Source organism: Anser brachyrhynchus (assembly GCF_964034855.1).
Source record: "Anser brachyrhynchus genome assembly, chromosome: 3".
NCBI lineage: Eukaryota > Metazoa > Chordata > Aves > Anseriformes > Anatidae > Anser > Anser brachyrhynchus.
The window spans coordinates 95196002-95210446 of NC_137696.1; the positions used below are offsets into that span (position 1 = coordinate 95196002).

The 14445-nt window shown below is 38.2% G+C and overlaps 1 long non-coding RNA gene across 2 annotated transcripts; it reads right to left on the reverse strand.

The window, feature by feature from the left end:
* Positions 1–2861: 2861 nt before the first annotated feature.
* Positions 2862–13377, reverse strand: LOC308192423. Of its 2 annotated transcripts, XR_013948806.1 has the most exons (4): positions 13283–13377; positions 6524–6584; positions 5846–5974; positions 2862–3159 (listed from the first exon to the last, which is right to left on the reverse strand). It is a non-coding gene; the product is annotated as an uncharacterized lncRNA (long non-coding RNA). The 2 variants fall into 2 exon arrangements; XR_013948807.1 differs by lacking the exon at positions 2862–3159 and having other exon boundaries at positions 5452–5974.
* Between the last annotated feature and the right edge of the window lie 1068 nt (positions 13378–14445).

The following is a 14445-nucleotide window of genomic DNA, read 5'->3' on the forward strand; positions in this document are numbered from 1 at the left end:
GCTTGACCGGCTGTATTTTAATGATGGTAACGTTTGCCCAGGAAAAGGCAATTCTGATTTGTTTAGATGCTCTCCTGACTAGTTCCTGAGCTTGAATGCTGTGTGCAGACTCCTTCAGCTGAAACAAATCACTCTTTCTGACGTGCCAGCAGAGGCACAGACTGCTGCCCTTCAGGGCACAGTGCAAGAGACTTTTATTTTATTGAGCAGCTGATTGACTAGCTATGGATAATTTTTTTGGGTTTGTTTTTGCCAACAGCACATCTAATTTGTGATTTAATCTTTTTATTCAATGCCTAGCTGCCTCAGCAGTCCACATTCAGAACAAGCATGTGAAATGTATACATTGTCTGTTGTTTGCAATTAATCATCAGTGATTACGCTGTGAAATTATCTATCCCATATGATTTAATATCAGTAATGGATGGCTGTTAAAGTTACTTCTGCCATCTGCATATTTGTTTTTCCAACTGCTATTCAGAGACCAGCTTTTTAAGGATTTTTTTGAGCAGAGAAAGATAGCCATCTGCTAATCTTGACCATGAACATATTTTAAGACGTGTTGATTTGATTATATAATGGAAGTGCAAATGGGGAACATGCAGTTGAACACTTTGTATTGATCAATAAATATTTAAGTGATTGCTTACAATTATTTCTCATTTCTAAGAATGAAACACAAACATTTTTGAATGTTTCTTATTTAAGCATTTTTGAAGCTTTTGAAACTGTTTACTATTCAAAACAGGATATTTTAGAAACAGTTTAGTCTGATAAAGGACAGCAAGTTTTTCTCTTTTTAGCAATCAAATTACTGTGTCATTTTCCCATTTTAAAACCCATTACAGGTATTTTTTTAATTAATTAATGAACAAAAATATTTGTATTCAGTGGGTAAATAAAGTTCTGTCTTTATTTCTCTCCTTTCCTTATCACTGCAATCATAAAAGGTAGGTTTTAGATGATACATATTCTGGTCTTTGGTTTAATATAGTTTTCTTTTTTAATTTTTATATTAGTTTATTAGAATATGGCTAAACATATGATTTAAAAACATCATTTATTACTTTTATTCTGACAAACCACTGCAAAATGTCATAAATAACTTTTCTAATGATTTCTACTATTTTTATCACTTACCAGCTATGCAGCAAACTTCCATTTTGCTGATGCCTGGATATCTTTCTGAGAACACTAAGAAATTACATTGGTAACTTTACATTATGCTTACATCCTTAATCCTATATTTATAAGCTGTGTTTGTTATTTGAATATAGTATGCTGTTTAACTTCTGTGTTAATATTTACCAATGAATCACCAATGTAAGGCACATGAAACGTATCTGCTCTCTTTTCTAGTTGTTGAATGTACAATTTATAGTAGAAATTCTTGAGTATTTTTTGTTTGACTAACCAGGGAAACTGGAAATTTTTGTTTTAGGTCAAGTGAAAAGGAAATTCTTACTTGTTTTGGATAAGTATTTGAAAAAAAAAAAGCTCTAAAATTTGTTTAATTCACTTCAAATATTGTTTTAACTGAATGTGAAATGCTCCTTCTAGTTGTGTATCATTTCAAAGTAGTAAATTTTGATACATTCTTAAACAATGTTTTTTGAAATGAAGAGTAATGGGATTTGAAATTATTTTAAAGGTTTAAGCAAAGTATTTCAATTTTTCTGAAACTGTATATTAATTTTTGCATCAGAAAATATCATTTACTTTTGGCTGAAACTCATTTTTTTAGCAAATTAATTATTCATTAAAACATTTGGCCCAACACTTTTTCTGATGCATTGATTTTGATTTGAAAAACAGTATTATAACTATGAAAGATATTTCAATACATGATTTATGAAATATCACCCAATAATGACATAGATTATTTTTTGTGTGTGTGTTACACAATATTAATAAAGTCCATATATTAGACCAGTTTCAATATAATGCATGTGTTTTTAATTCAGGAAAGATAGACTATTAGAGAATATTATCATTTCAAACCACTTGTTTGTTTGTTAGCTTTATATTTAGGAAGGGAGTATGAACCATCTTCCCTAATGTTTGAAAAATATTTTCTGATTACATCAACCTTATCAAGCAGTCAGAATTCTGCCCAGTTCTATACTGGCTCTGGATCTGTCCCAATGCCCTGAGCAAACCTAGGTCTGATACTTAGTCATGGATTTATTCAGGATTTTTCTCCGCCATTTCATTTATTAGCACATAAAGAGCAACAGAGAGAGATGGAGTCATTGTCTGAGCAGTCTATGCTGAAAAGGCCATTTATTTCTCCTGAGTGTTATAAACTACAGCTGCTGTGAAAAATGTACTGCATTGAATTAATTAATTAATGCAATCATGAGTCATGATGGTTTGGTCTTACTTAACACATCTCTTTCATTAACAGAATCTGTGATTCAAACATTCAGACATAGCTTTCCATGGGTAATCGTGCACTCATTTAACCATTTATCCCTTTTGTGGAACCATTTTGTTCTATGTTTGCTTTGTGTGTATAAACACTGTAATCCTGTAAACTAGTTGCTTTCTCTAAAAATATGCTATAACTTTATAAAGTGGGAAAACACCAATAAAAAGATTTTGAAAATTTTACTTGAAGGCAAGGCTTGGACTGCTACAGTACATAGTTTATTTCTTTTTCCTTTACACTGTATTAAAATTGCAATATTTTCCTTTCACTGGCTTTGATTAATCTTTGTATAGTGTAACATAAATGGATCTGATACAATCTACTACAGCATGTGACAAGTAACAAACAAGCTAATTTTAACCTTCCATGCCCGTGTACATGTTGTTTGTCCTTGTAGTATTAGAATTGCTAATGCTGCCTGTGGCTGAGACCTAAACCAAACAGCGCGAAGTCACATAAATAAATGAGAAACTGTATTTGGTTTTGAAAGTCAATTGAGCTGAAATAGCTTTGGTTTGGGGGAAAGAAAAGGCTTAAAGCCTTCAGGAAAGTGAGCAGCATGGTTAGACAACAGTTACTGTCCCCCTCTTTCAGTAAGCTGTACCCCATTCTGAGAGCATTTAAAAGAAGATTTGATTCTTGATGATACTTCTGTTCCCAATTCCGATAGCTCTGTTTCTGTGGGACTCCAATTGTCAGTGCAAATATTCTATCAATTTCATGAATATCTAAAAAAAAAAATTAAAAAATAGGCACAATGCAATGCAGAGAAAAGGAAAGGAACCCTGTCTGAATCTTGGCGCTGTTACTGTATTTTAAGGAAGATGCATTTCAAGGGAAAACAAGAAGAGGGAAAATAAATGTACCTGAAGGTTGTCAAAGAGAAATGAAATAGGGAAGAAAGGACATAATTTTATGAGAAGTATTTATACCGCAAGCACTGTCTTCTAGTTCCCTATTGTTCTCTTAAAGTCAAATGGTATAAGAAAACCAAGACTAAGAGCATGACAAAGCACACTTTTGTAACATTTTAAAAAAGCCTCGTGTGTACATGAAAACTACTGATGTCTGAGAGATGAGAGGCCAAAGCCAGAGAAGGACTTTTAATAATGCAACAATGCTGCTTAATATTATAGAGAAGTGTTTCTAGCAACATCTTCTGCACCTGCCCACTGGACTGGGACTTAGAAGGAAGGACTATGAGCAGTTGGATCCAAGCAGTTTTAGGTAATGAGAAGCACAGTTTAGTCCACAACAAGTAACAGCTACAGGTTGTTGCTTCAGGGGCTGTGGTGCCCAAAACAGATATGCCTAAAGACTTTTGCACAAGTGATAAATTGGTGGGGACTCCCTGCTCCTTGAGCTTAGGTCTCTTCTGCATTACGCCAACATTCATGTGATTACGTAGATCCTAACACCGGGATTAAAAGAATCCAGCAAGCTAAGAAAGAAGCCCCCTAGGCTAGGTAGCACAACTATTAAGACTTGGAAAAACCACTGACACTGCTCTGAGAATGACTTTCCGATGGGTCGTGTGTTAAGGTAGGTGGAGGAGAGGACAGCCTGTTTTGTGGAGATGTACAGGGGGTTGTATGAGAGTGTTTAGGACAGAAATTTAGGCACCCATGGATGCCAATAGAAGAAAGACTCTTTGGGGCAGAAAACACACTGAAGCAAAGTAGGGGTTCAGAGGACGCTGTTGACTGAATTATGATTCAAGGCGTTGTGCTTCATGTAATCATTTCAAGTTTTGCTAAGTGACTTAATAATTTCTAGCAGTGCCTTGGAGCCAAACCAACTGGTTCTTATAAATTAGAGTTAGTATGAAGTTGAAAGAACACTGTTAGGTCAAGAAACTACTTTACTGGTTTGCTTGCTTTAAACCCTAGAGATGCATTTTGACACATCCCCTGATGTGTCTGCCTATTTTAATATTGTAGCCTGCCTTGCATAAACAAAAAATGCAAAACAAATTCTGCACTACTCCTTTGACAGCCTAAAGCTGCTTCCATGGTGAGCTTATCCCAGGAAATAAATGATCAGAGAACTGATCCTACTAAAAATATAAAGAAAATAGCTTTCCACTGGTTCTTTGTATGAACTGCTCATATCCAACAAGTGTTTTTTTCAGCACAGAGATGGTATATATGGTCTGAAAGGAAAGTGCTGAGCAGCTATGGCTGGCTGTCACTTAAACTGTTGTGAAAAATGTATGCTGTCTTCCTAAGTCTCTGATTTTCTACTGTCTTTTGTGACCTGCTGCAACGGTGGTTCACGTTATCATCCTCAAGCTGGTGAGAACCCTGGTTTTGTAAAGCCAGGTGGTGTTGAAGTGAGTGGAGTTTGTTACCCGTGTCTGTAAAATTAAGCAAATAGCTGCTTGATCAGGCCTCGCTAGGGAAAAGCAGTCAGCTAAATACTGTCAACTGCATGAAGTAGATGGAAAAAAGACACTTCTTTCTCTCATCTCATCCTCTGTCAGAAATCTTACATAGTATTTCTAAGAGTTAGGTATAAAAATGTTTTGGGCACTTTTTTCACCCCTTTTTCATTTTGTTGGCTTAGGAGAACTGTTCTGATAACCAAAGATGATGTAATCAGTTCCTTTTTTATTTTTTATTTTTATTTTTCCCCCTTGGAAATCTATCGTGATCTAGCCAGAAATATCCACTAAACTGATCTGTGGACTGTGGAGGGGTTGTTCTTACTTTATTCTTGTATTTAGTTATGGAATTGTGTCCTGAAGAATACAATTTTTCTGAGATCTTTATGAATGTATTTCCTGATGAGTACTTGATGCATATCAAGTTTATTTTCCTGAGGGCACTCAGCTACTGTGCAAGTCAGTCTGCAAGGTAAACCTGGCCCGTGGCCCTCCTGCCTGCACAGGGCATGGTGCTGTCCCAGCACATCTTTGATCCTTACCAAAATACATCCAGGAGTGAAAGACTAGATCTACTAATATTAAGTTACTAAACAATTTACATGAATGCCTCAAGACCTGCAGTGGGAATCCAAACGAGACATCTTAAGGCTAGCTTGGAATGACTCCCCTTTGACATAAGAAGAGGGCATTCAGAAGGCTGAATCTTCCATCTCTATATGTGTTATAGCTCACGCCTTGAGTTGACTTGCAGCTACAAGCTTACCTTGTGAAAGTATCTGGGTTTTGTAACATTTTGCAAGCCATGCATCATAAATACTTTTTACATAAATCACTTATGACACATCAATAAATCAGTGTCAGTGCTGGGAAAAGGATAGTTAAGCAAAACAGTATCCTTTAATTTTCCAGTGTGGTCAGGATTAGGAATCGTTGTGACTCAGCAGAACCAAAACCAGAATACAAGTCTGATCGTAATTATAAAGCCAGGTGCCATGGGCACTCAGATAGGAGAGAAGATTTTCTCTCACCTCAGAGGTTCCAGCGAGAGCCACTGAGTCACCACGTACCATGTACGAACAAGTAATCCTCCCAGTTGCTGTCCTTGCCGAAATACTACCTGGGCAGCTTGTGCAGAGTGGCACATCCTCCTGCTCAGTCTGTAAGATGTGAGGAGGAAGACAGAATGCGTGGTTAAGGAGTTCTCAGTTCATGGGATAAATCACCTTCATGACATAAATGCAGACAATAAAACAGATGAAAGATAATTATGCATTATCATCTCAAAATATATATAATTTGTTTTCTAACGATTTTTCCAACACTTGTAAATAAATTCTTTGCAATTCCCATATTTTCTATAACTTTATTCGTTTTTTTCTTATTTGACAGTTAAATGAGTAAATAAGAGAATGTAATTTGTGTATAAGTTACAATTGTTGTAATGAAGCATAAAAATATGTATGATTCCAGGCAATTTGCGATTCAATAGTTTTTATGAACAAAACTCTTGGATCTGTGCTCAGATGAATTATATTTTAAGATGAATTAAATGTATTAGAATATAAAATGTATCAGAATAAAAGAAGTATTAGAATAAAATTAAATAGATGACAATGATAAATCAATTAAGCTATTTAAATTTCTAATAGTCAAGAAAATAGTTAAGATGACTACTGTACAGGAGTATTATTTATTAGATGACTTACCATCGTCTTTTACTCACACAATAAATATACAGACTGATGGCATGTTACCTTACCCATACATCTGTAAAGAAGAGAAGAATCTTAGGGAAAGGCATCTTGGCTGTAAGAAATAATACAATACGTCTAGGGAAAAGACAAAATTTAGACTTTAAAAAATATTTCTAAAAATTATTTTTGTTGATGAATTCAAATGTCAAAGTAGATATATTCCTGAGTGATGCACTTCAAAGCTATTCAAGCTATCCATCAATAATACCTACAAATTTTATAACCAAAATTCTTGGAATATATAACTAGTTTAGAACATTTTGTTAGTTAGTTAGTTTGTTTGTCTGAAAATCCTACATATGTTTAAGCAGGCAATGTGTACGGTATGACTAGGAGCCAGGGGTGAAGAGAGTGCCTCACTGAGCCTAAATAAAAGCAGGATGTGTACAAAAGGTGGAAGTGGGGCCAGGCTAACTGGGAGGAGTGTAGAAGCATTGCCCAGGCATGCAGGGAAAAGCTAAAGCTCAGCTGGATTTGAAGCTGTTGAGAAATAATGCAAAAATGGCTTCTGCAGGTTTGTCAGTAGCAAAATGAATATCAGCAAATATGTGTCCAGCTGCTGAACTGGGTGGGTTAAAAAAAAAAACAAACTGAAAACACATGGAAGTACCTTCTTTGCCTCAGTCTTTACAAACTAGGTATTTCCTCAGGCATCTCCATGGTGACTGATTGATTCTGGGGGAGAGAAGTACTGCCTGTAGTAAAAGAGCATTGAGCTATGGACTGCTCATGCACATTGGGTATAAACCCATAGGTTCAGACAGCATGCTGAGGGAACTGGCCAGCAGTATTGTGAGACCAAGCTATATTGCCTTTGAAAGGCAACAGAAGCCATGAGGCATGGGGGCCATGATGTGCAAAGAGAAGCCGAAGGAGCTTGGCTTGTTCAGCCTGAGGACAGGAGGCTCAGGATTCTAACTCGTCAGCATGGGCAGGTACTGGCACAGGATCCCAAAGCAGTGGTGGGATGCCCATCCTTGGAGAAATACAAAACTTGACTAGACAAAACCACGAGCAACCTGATCCAGTTTGAGAACTGGCCCTGCTTTGAGCAAGGAGCTTGGCTCAATGACCTCCAGAGGTCCTTTCCAATGCAAATTATTCTGTGATTCTGTGCTACACTAAAATCTGTATTTTAGATGTTAGTTTTTACTTGCTTTAACTTTTCATACCATTCTCTCATCTCTGTTAGAAAATCTAGGTAAGCTTGGATATTGTTATTCATAAGACATACTTGCATGAAGTCTTCAGTTGTAAGTTAAAAATATATTAAAAAGCAGACTCTGAAGGTACTGCTTTTTGGTCAAGAAACACTCAATAAATCTAACAACAGGTATTCCTCTGTGAAGAATGGGAAATTTCTGCCTTTCAAGGTTTGGCAAGCATATGCTCTTTATCTCAAAAAAGCAGGCTTTGTAACATAGCTGTGTTTTAAATAGAAATTTGTGGATTAAAAAAAAGAAGAAGAAGAAAGAAAGAAAGAAAAAGAAATATGGCTGAGGTATGTTTTTGCAGAACTGAAAGCAGGCCTGTAAAGCACGGAGGGGTTGATGGCTCCCTGGGGTTGGGCTGGGAACAGCTGCTGGGGCTGTCAGGGCAGGGCCTGGCACCAGGGGTGTCCCACCACCTCAGCCAGGAGCAGGGCAGCGGGGGGAACTGGGGCAGCCCCAGCACCAGGCACCTCCTGGGGAATGGGGACAGGCCAAGGCCAGGCTGGGATGTGGGCCTGCAGGTGGGCCCGGTCAGTGGGGCCCATGGTCGGGCAGGGCTGGGCTGCAGGGAGCTGGAGCCTGGAGATGGTGTGGGACCCTGGGCCAGGGGGAGGTAGAGGGAGACCCACGGGGATGGTCACGAACAGTCAGGACAGTCACGGTGGCCGTAAGGCCATGACACCTTCTTTCATGGCACCAATTTTCTGTTTAAATATATTGAAAAGCTGCTAAAACATTCCTTGCCGAAAATGTTTTCTTTTGGGAACATTTTAAAATCCTCCATCTCAAAACAAGCCTTGACCATTCAATATTTTCTACCAAGATTTGTTGTTACCTCTGTATAATTTGTATTTCTAAAATCTTCTTTATTTAAATGTTTAAGACAGTATCTCTCTTTTAAGACTACAGATGTAAATGTTTTATATATGTCAACACATGCCACAGAGTAATTTTCTGGTACCCTTATTGTGTGAATGAATATTATGTATAGTATAGTAAGGTGTGATAGTGGTTACTGAGAAAAACAGCTATTTGTGTTAGAATATTTATATTAATTGGGAAGTTAATTTAGCCAGCTGGCATACACAAGCCTTTGGCTTATACAATTCAAAAAGAAATGACTCACATGACACCCACTCTCATAAGAGAAAAAAGATTATGAAAAAATGATAATGCATTCTTGAACAGCTACTTAAAAGTCAGAAACCATTCGTTTGGTGAGCTGGAAGATTTGCATGAGTAAAGCTATTTGGATTTATTGGAAACAAAATTTAAATTTTAAAATATAAAACCTAGCTCATTTGAATGCAGTTTAAATGAAGGAGGTTTACTGAAAAGTTGATCCTCATTTCTCTCACTGGTCTATATCATACATAACATACTGTTAATAAAGAGTATATAGATAATAGACTGTATAGGCTACCTGTGATAGCAAACAAGATGTATCTCTCCATAAAAGAATTTATCAGTCCTTCTACACATTGTTTCAGGTATTTATAATACATAATAAGTAGACTTCTTTTTACTGAAGGAACCATAGAATTGTAGAATATCCCAGCCCACAAGTATCATTGAGTCCAACTCCTGGCTCCACACAGGACCACCCAAAAATCAGACCATATGTCTGAGAGCATTGTGTAAATGCCTCTTGAATTCTGCCAGGCTCAGTGCTGTGACCACTGCCCTGGGGAGCCTGTCCCAGTGCCCGACCACCCTCTGGGTGCAGAACCTTTCCCTCACACCCAGCCTGACCCTCCCCTGTCCCAGCTCCATGCCGTTCCCTCGGGTCCTGTCGCTGTCCCCAGAGAGCAGAGCTCAGCGCCTGCCCCTCCGCTCCCCTCGTGAGGGAGCTGCAGGCCGCCATGAGGCCTCCCCTCAGCCTGCTCTGCTCGGGGCTGAACAAACCCAGGGACCTCAGCCTCTTCTCATACCTCTCCTCACACCTCTCCTCATACGTCTTCCCTTCTAGATCCTTCACCAAACAAACAGATTAGAATCCCTAAAAAAGAGATTAGATTGTCCTCAGGACCAGTAACTGGATTTCTGTCCCATCCTCAGCTTTACAGCTTTTATCCCACTGTCTCCCCTGTGTTTTATCCCACAAGATTTCTTAGGCCCCTCCAAGAACAGACTCACTCTCAAAGCTATCAGCAGCAGTAACTTTCTATAGACGGATATGGAAAAGACAAAACTATCTATTCCTTGCAATGCTGTTCCTTCCAGTGTATCATTTCCTTTTGTTAATAATAAAATAGTCATTGTAAGCAATATCAATTATGTTGTTTTATTCCAGTCATGGTGGTTTTTTATATCTAACAAGCAGACTGATATGACAAAACCAGTCTCCAGCTCCAGAGGCAACAGCTTCTAATGGCAACAGCTCTTCCAATTTGGCCTACTGCTTTTGTTTCTCTAGGACATCTATATTTAACTCTTTTTAGGTAATTTGTGCTTTTATGAGGCACATTTTACCACACATTTATCGCAGCATGTGAACTTTTCTAGTCCACGTATGGAAAGACAGCTCTGCAATTTTTCCATCAGTGGTCATTATACCTATATTCCCACACATCCAAAAAGGCAGCAAACACAGAAACATGGTCAGGTTTTAGGATTTTTCCATTTCCATATTCTCAAACTCTCTAATGAACATTACATAAGCAGAGAGTGCAGAGTGAGGGTTGCTTAGGAAATAACAATGTCACTTTTATTTTAGCTAAGTGATTGAGAGAATTTCTGTCCCAAAGTGATAATGGGAATGTATTGCCCCAAGATATATTTAATCACATAGGTACTAACAAGACAAAAATCTTGCTAAGCCTGTTGTATTTCAAGTATATTATGTATTTGGAGAACATTGAGACTTTTTTATTTAAATCATTGTGTCAGGCTGTATGTATTTCTATAAACTTATGCATATTTTAAATAAGAAAGCACGAAGCTGCCACAATAAACTCATATAGGAGAAACCTGTCTGTCTATCAATACTTTAATGAGCCAACAGGACTGGCACACTTCTACTGGAGAAAAGAACGGAGGCTGAAGATCCATAAGAAATTGAGAGTCTGCACTTTCTCAGAGCTGTAGGACGCTACTGTGCAGTGGCAGCCTTGGTACTGGCACAGATAGACATTACGATAGAGGCAACGAGCCAAGGAAGAAGTGCAGCACTCTGCAACTTGAGAGTGAGACGTCTGTCCCTTGCAACTACAATGGAATTGCACATTCATGGTATGGGGATTAGATATATATATTAGATATATATAGATAGATATAATATAGATATATATATTAGATTTAGATATAAGAAATACTTTAGTCATTAGAGAGTGCTGACAGGAAACTTTGACACTTTCAACTCTCCTGAGTGCTACCATGTCCCCAAAGCATTCTTTATTTGATCCCTCGCTCTGTCAGGACAGGCCTTCTAAAGATGCATTGCTGTGTTCCTGGTAGGTAGCTTAATTAACTATGCGCCTTATTAGTATGCTGCACAAAGGAGCAGGGAAATCTTCAACCAATACGGTCAATTCAAATAATGCCTGGTTTAGTGTGGAACACTTCATTGAATGAACTGGTATGGCTTGACTGTGACTCACAGACCTCTTGTACTTCATGCATAAATCATCTTTTCATGGTTTCACTAAGTCACCATGTGAAGGGAATCAAGAAAATATAAGTGGATAGGCTTTTCACAAAGGTCACACCCAGGATTCACAAGGCCCCTCTCGAGCCAAAGGTAGGGCACTTTTTGCATACAACTGCATTGGCCAACCTTGCCTTGCTTCTGCCCCCCCTTGCCTTTGCAGTACATGCTCCTCCTTTATCTGGCAACAGTTTGTAGAGAGGCACAGCAGAATGAATTACTCCTAATAAAGCTCATATTTCAGGCTAATATTTCAAGCAACAGGTAGCTTGTTATATTTTTAATCTTTTCTTCATATCAGACAGAAGGAACATTTCTTTTAAATTAAACACTGATACTTTGATCTAATCGTGTGGCCCTGGGCTCTGTCCAAGATTTTGATGCAGCACCTCCCTTCTCCCCACCCCTGCTGCTATATCTTGTCTTGGCAATACCTACTCCAGCTCAGAGGTCGTCTCCTTGTCTGCATGACTCAGCTGTAATTGCTCTGAATTTTGATATGGGAGTTTTGGAACGTGAATCAATCATGACTTAATGGATGAGTTGTCTGTTTCTTACATATGGCTTTAATGAGACATTATTTCCTGTTGTCCTAGATTTATAAGACAGTACATCTACCTTCACCCACCATTATTATCAATACAACTGTCCTGTTCATGTTTGTTGCTTCCTGCACATCCATGCAGGCACACCTATTCATGCATAGCATATACGTATATGCATGGTGTGGTGAGGCATGGTACTCTGGTATGGAGACCATGGAAGAACTGTAAACACTGACAATATGGGGATCACGAGTTATGCTTACCTCCTTCATATGCATATCCTTGCACAACTGCTTTTCTATGGTCCCTTTCTTCAAGGAGTTGTTTGCACAGCACATAGTGACTGACTTTTATAGTGCATTGAAACAGTGTCCTGGTCTGTTACACTCAGCTTTTCACATGGACTTTGCCCTTAAAGGTCATTTGCATAATCCAAGTGAAAGAAGTATTGCACAGTTGTTTTCAGAAAATAAAAGCTACCTCTGTGGTAGTAGCACAATAATGATCAAAAATAGATAATGGGTATGTCTGTATTATCTCTTAAGGAGAGCAGCATATTTGACATGTGAAGTCCTTAGCTCAGCTGTGTACACATTCAGTCATCCCTTGCCATATATACTATGAAACCCTCCTAAGAAGAAGGGTCAATATGCCTGCCCAGGTATCTACTAGCTACATGCTACTACTCCACACCACTTTTGGACAGGCAGTGGAGAATTTTGCCTGGCAGACAGAGCCCTGGACATGTCCTTGTGGCAGGAATAAGGGCCCTTGGACTCTTTCCAAAACAGGCAGGATGGGGCCACTTCTCCCTGTTTCTGCTCTTGTCTCAAAGTCCAGCTGACAGAGAAGGGAGCAAGGACAGCCTTTATGAAGATTTTGATGGGCACTTATCAGGCAGGTTTGAAGTAGCCCACGGGCTCTGCCCAGCACTTCTGCGGGAGCTCATTCATTCTCCCCAGCAACTTTGTTTGAATGTTTGAAATACCAAATGGTTATGAAGGGCGTAACAAAGCGCTTCCTGATTTTGTAGGGTAAAAGGTGCAACATTTGTATGCCTTTTAAGCTGAAGGGGACTTTGGGAAATTTTGGATTGACGCAGCAAAGTTAGGTAACTGAACAGGGTCCTCACAAAGATGCTTAAGTGGAAGGTAGGTAGGTGAACTCCTGCAGCTTACAGTTGGCAAATGTCCTATCATTAACATGTTTTTTCATGTCTCTTATTATTCATAGTAATTTTCTTTTGAACTTTTAAATTCTTATTAATATGGAAGCCTTTCTTTGATTCTAATTATTTTTTTTCACTTACCTCTGAACTCTTAATTTCTGCTTGATTAAAACACAGCCAGTCATTTTATTCAGAAAGATATCCCTATGTTACCAACAGAGTGCAGTTTTTGCCACCAGGTTTGCTTAAAAAAAAAAAAAAAAGTAGGTCAATGATTATTTAAATGAGAAGACAGGCTTCTTAGGTACTAAATTAATTTCAATAAACCGCCAAGCAAAATGGTAATTTGCCACTGCAGAAGACATATTAAACATGTTAGCTATGAATTCTGTAATAACTGGGGCAGCAATTTCAATACATCTGGCTCCAGGACCCACTGTCTCAGCATTTATATTCAAATTAACCAATCTCTGGATATTATGGATGAACTCAGAAATTATATACTTCAATAGAAAACTTGCAAAAAAAAGTCCCTGTTTTTGGAACATAAATGTAGGCTGTGAATTTTCTCATCTCGGTTTACAGAAAACAATCTCAACCTCTTGGCTTAGGTAAAAACAGTAATACTGAGTTCATTAGAATTCTGACAGCATCGTTAGCTCCATAATCACTTGTTTTCCAATGTCTCTGCTGCATACTGTTTTGGCTCAAGCAGGTAATCCCTCCTTTTGAGCAAGACAAGTGCATTATGCCCACTCTTCCCAGATGGGAATCATCTATCCAAAGCGTATTACAGAATATGAGCAAACATGATAAACAGAACTTCCAAACCCCTTCACAGTATGATATAAATGTCAACGCCAAGATTATAAATGCCAGCTTCACAGAGAATAAGATCGGTAATAGTGGAAAATCACTCCAAGTCTCTACCAATAAACCAGACCATTTTCAGTTTTTCTGTTTACCATATTATTTGCATAAGAAATAAGTAGGAATAAGTCCCTTCACACTTTGCATAGACTCTCAAGGAGTTCAAGTCCCCAGTCAATGGTGGCTCCTTTTTCTTTGTGATGAATACTCAGAATATGCGATAAGCTGACAGACTTTTACAAACTTACTCTTTATAACTGATAACAGTGTTTGGCATGAGTTTTCCATGACTAGTCACAGCATTTCCTTAATACTTCCGAAAGTATTACATGGGATCTGGAGTGTCAACCAAATCTCTGTTCTAAAAACGGGGAGAAACATTCTTTCAAAGATAAGGGGAACACGGCTCTGATGGATGGCTACTACAGTCCATC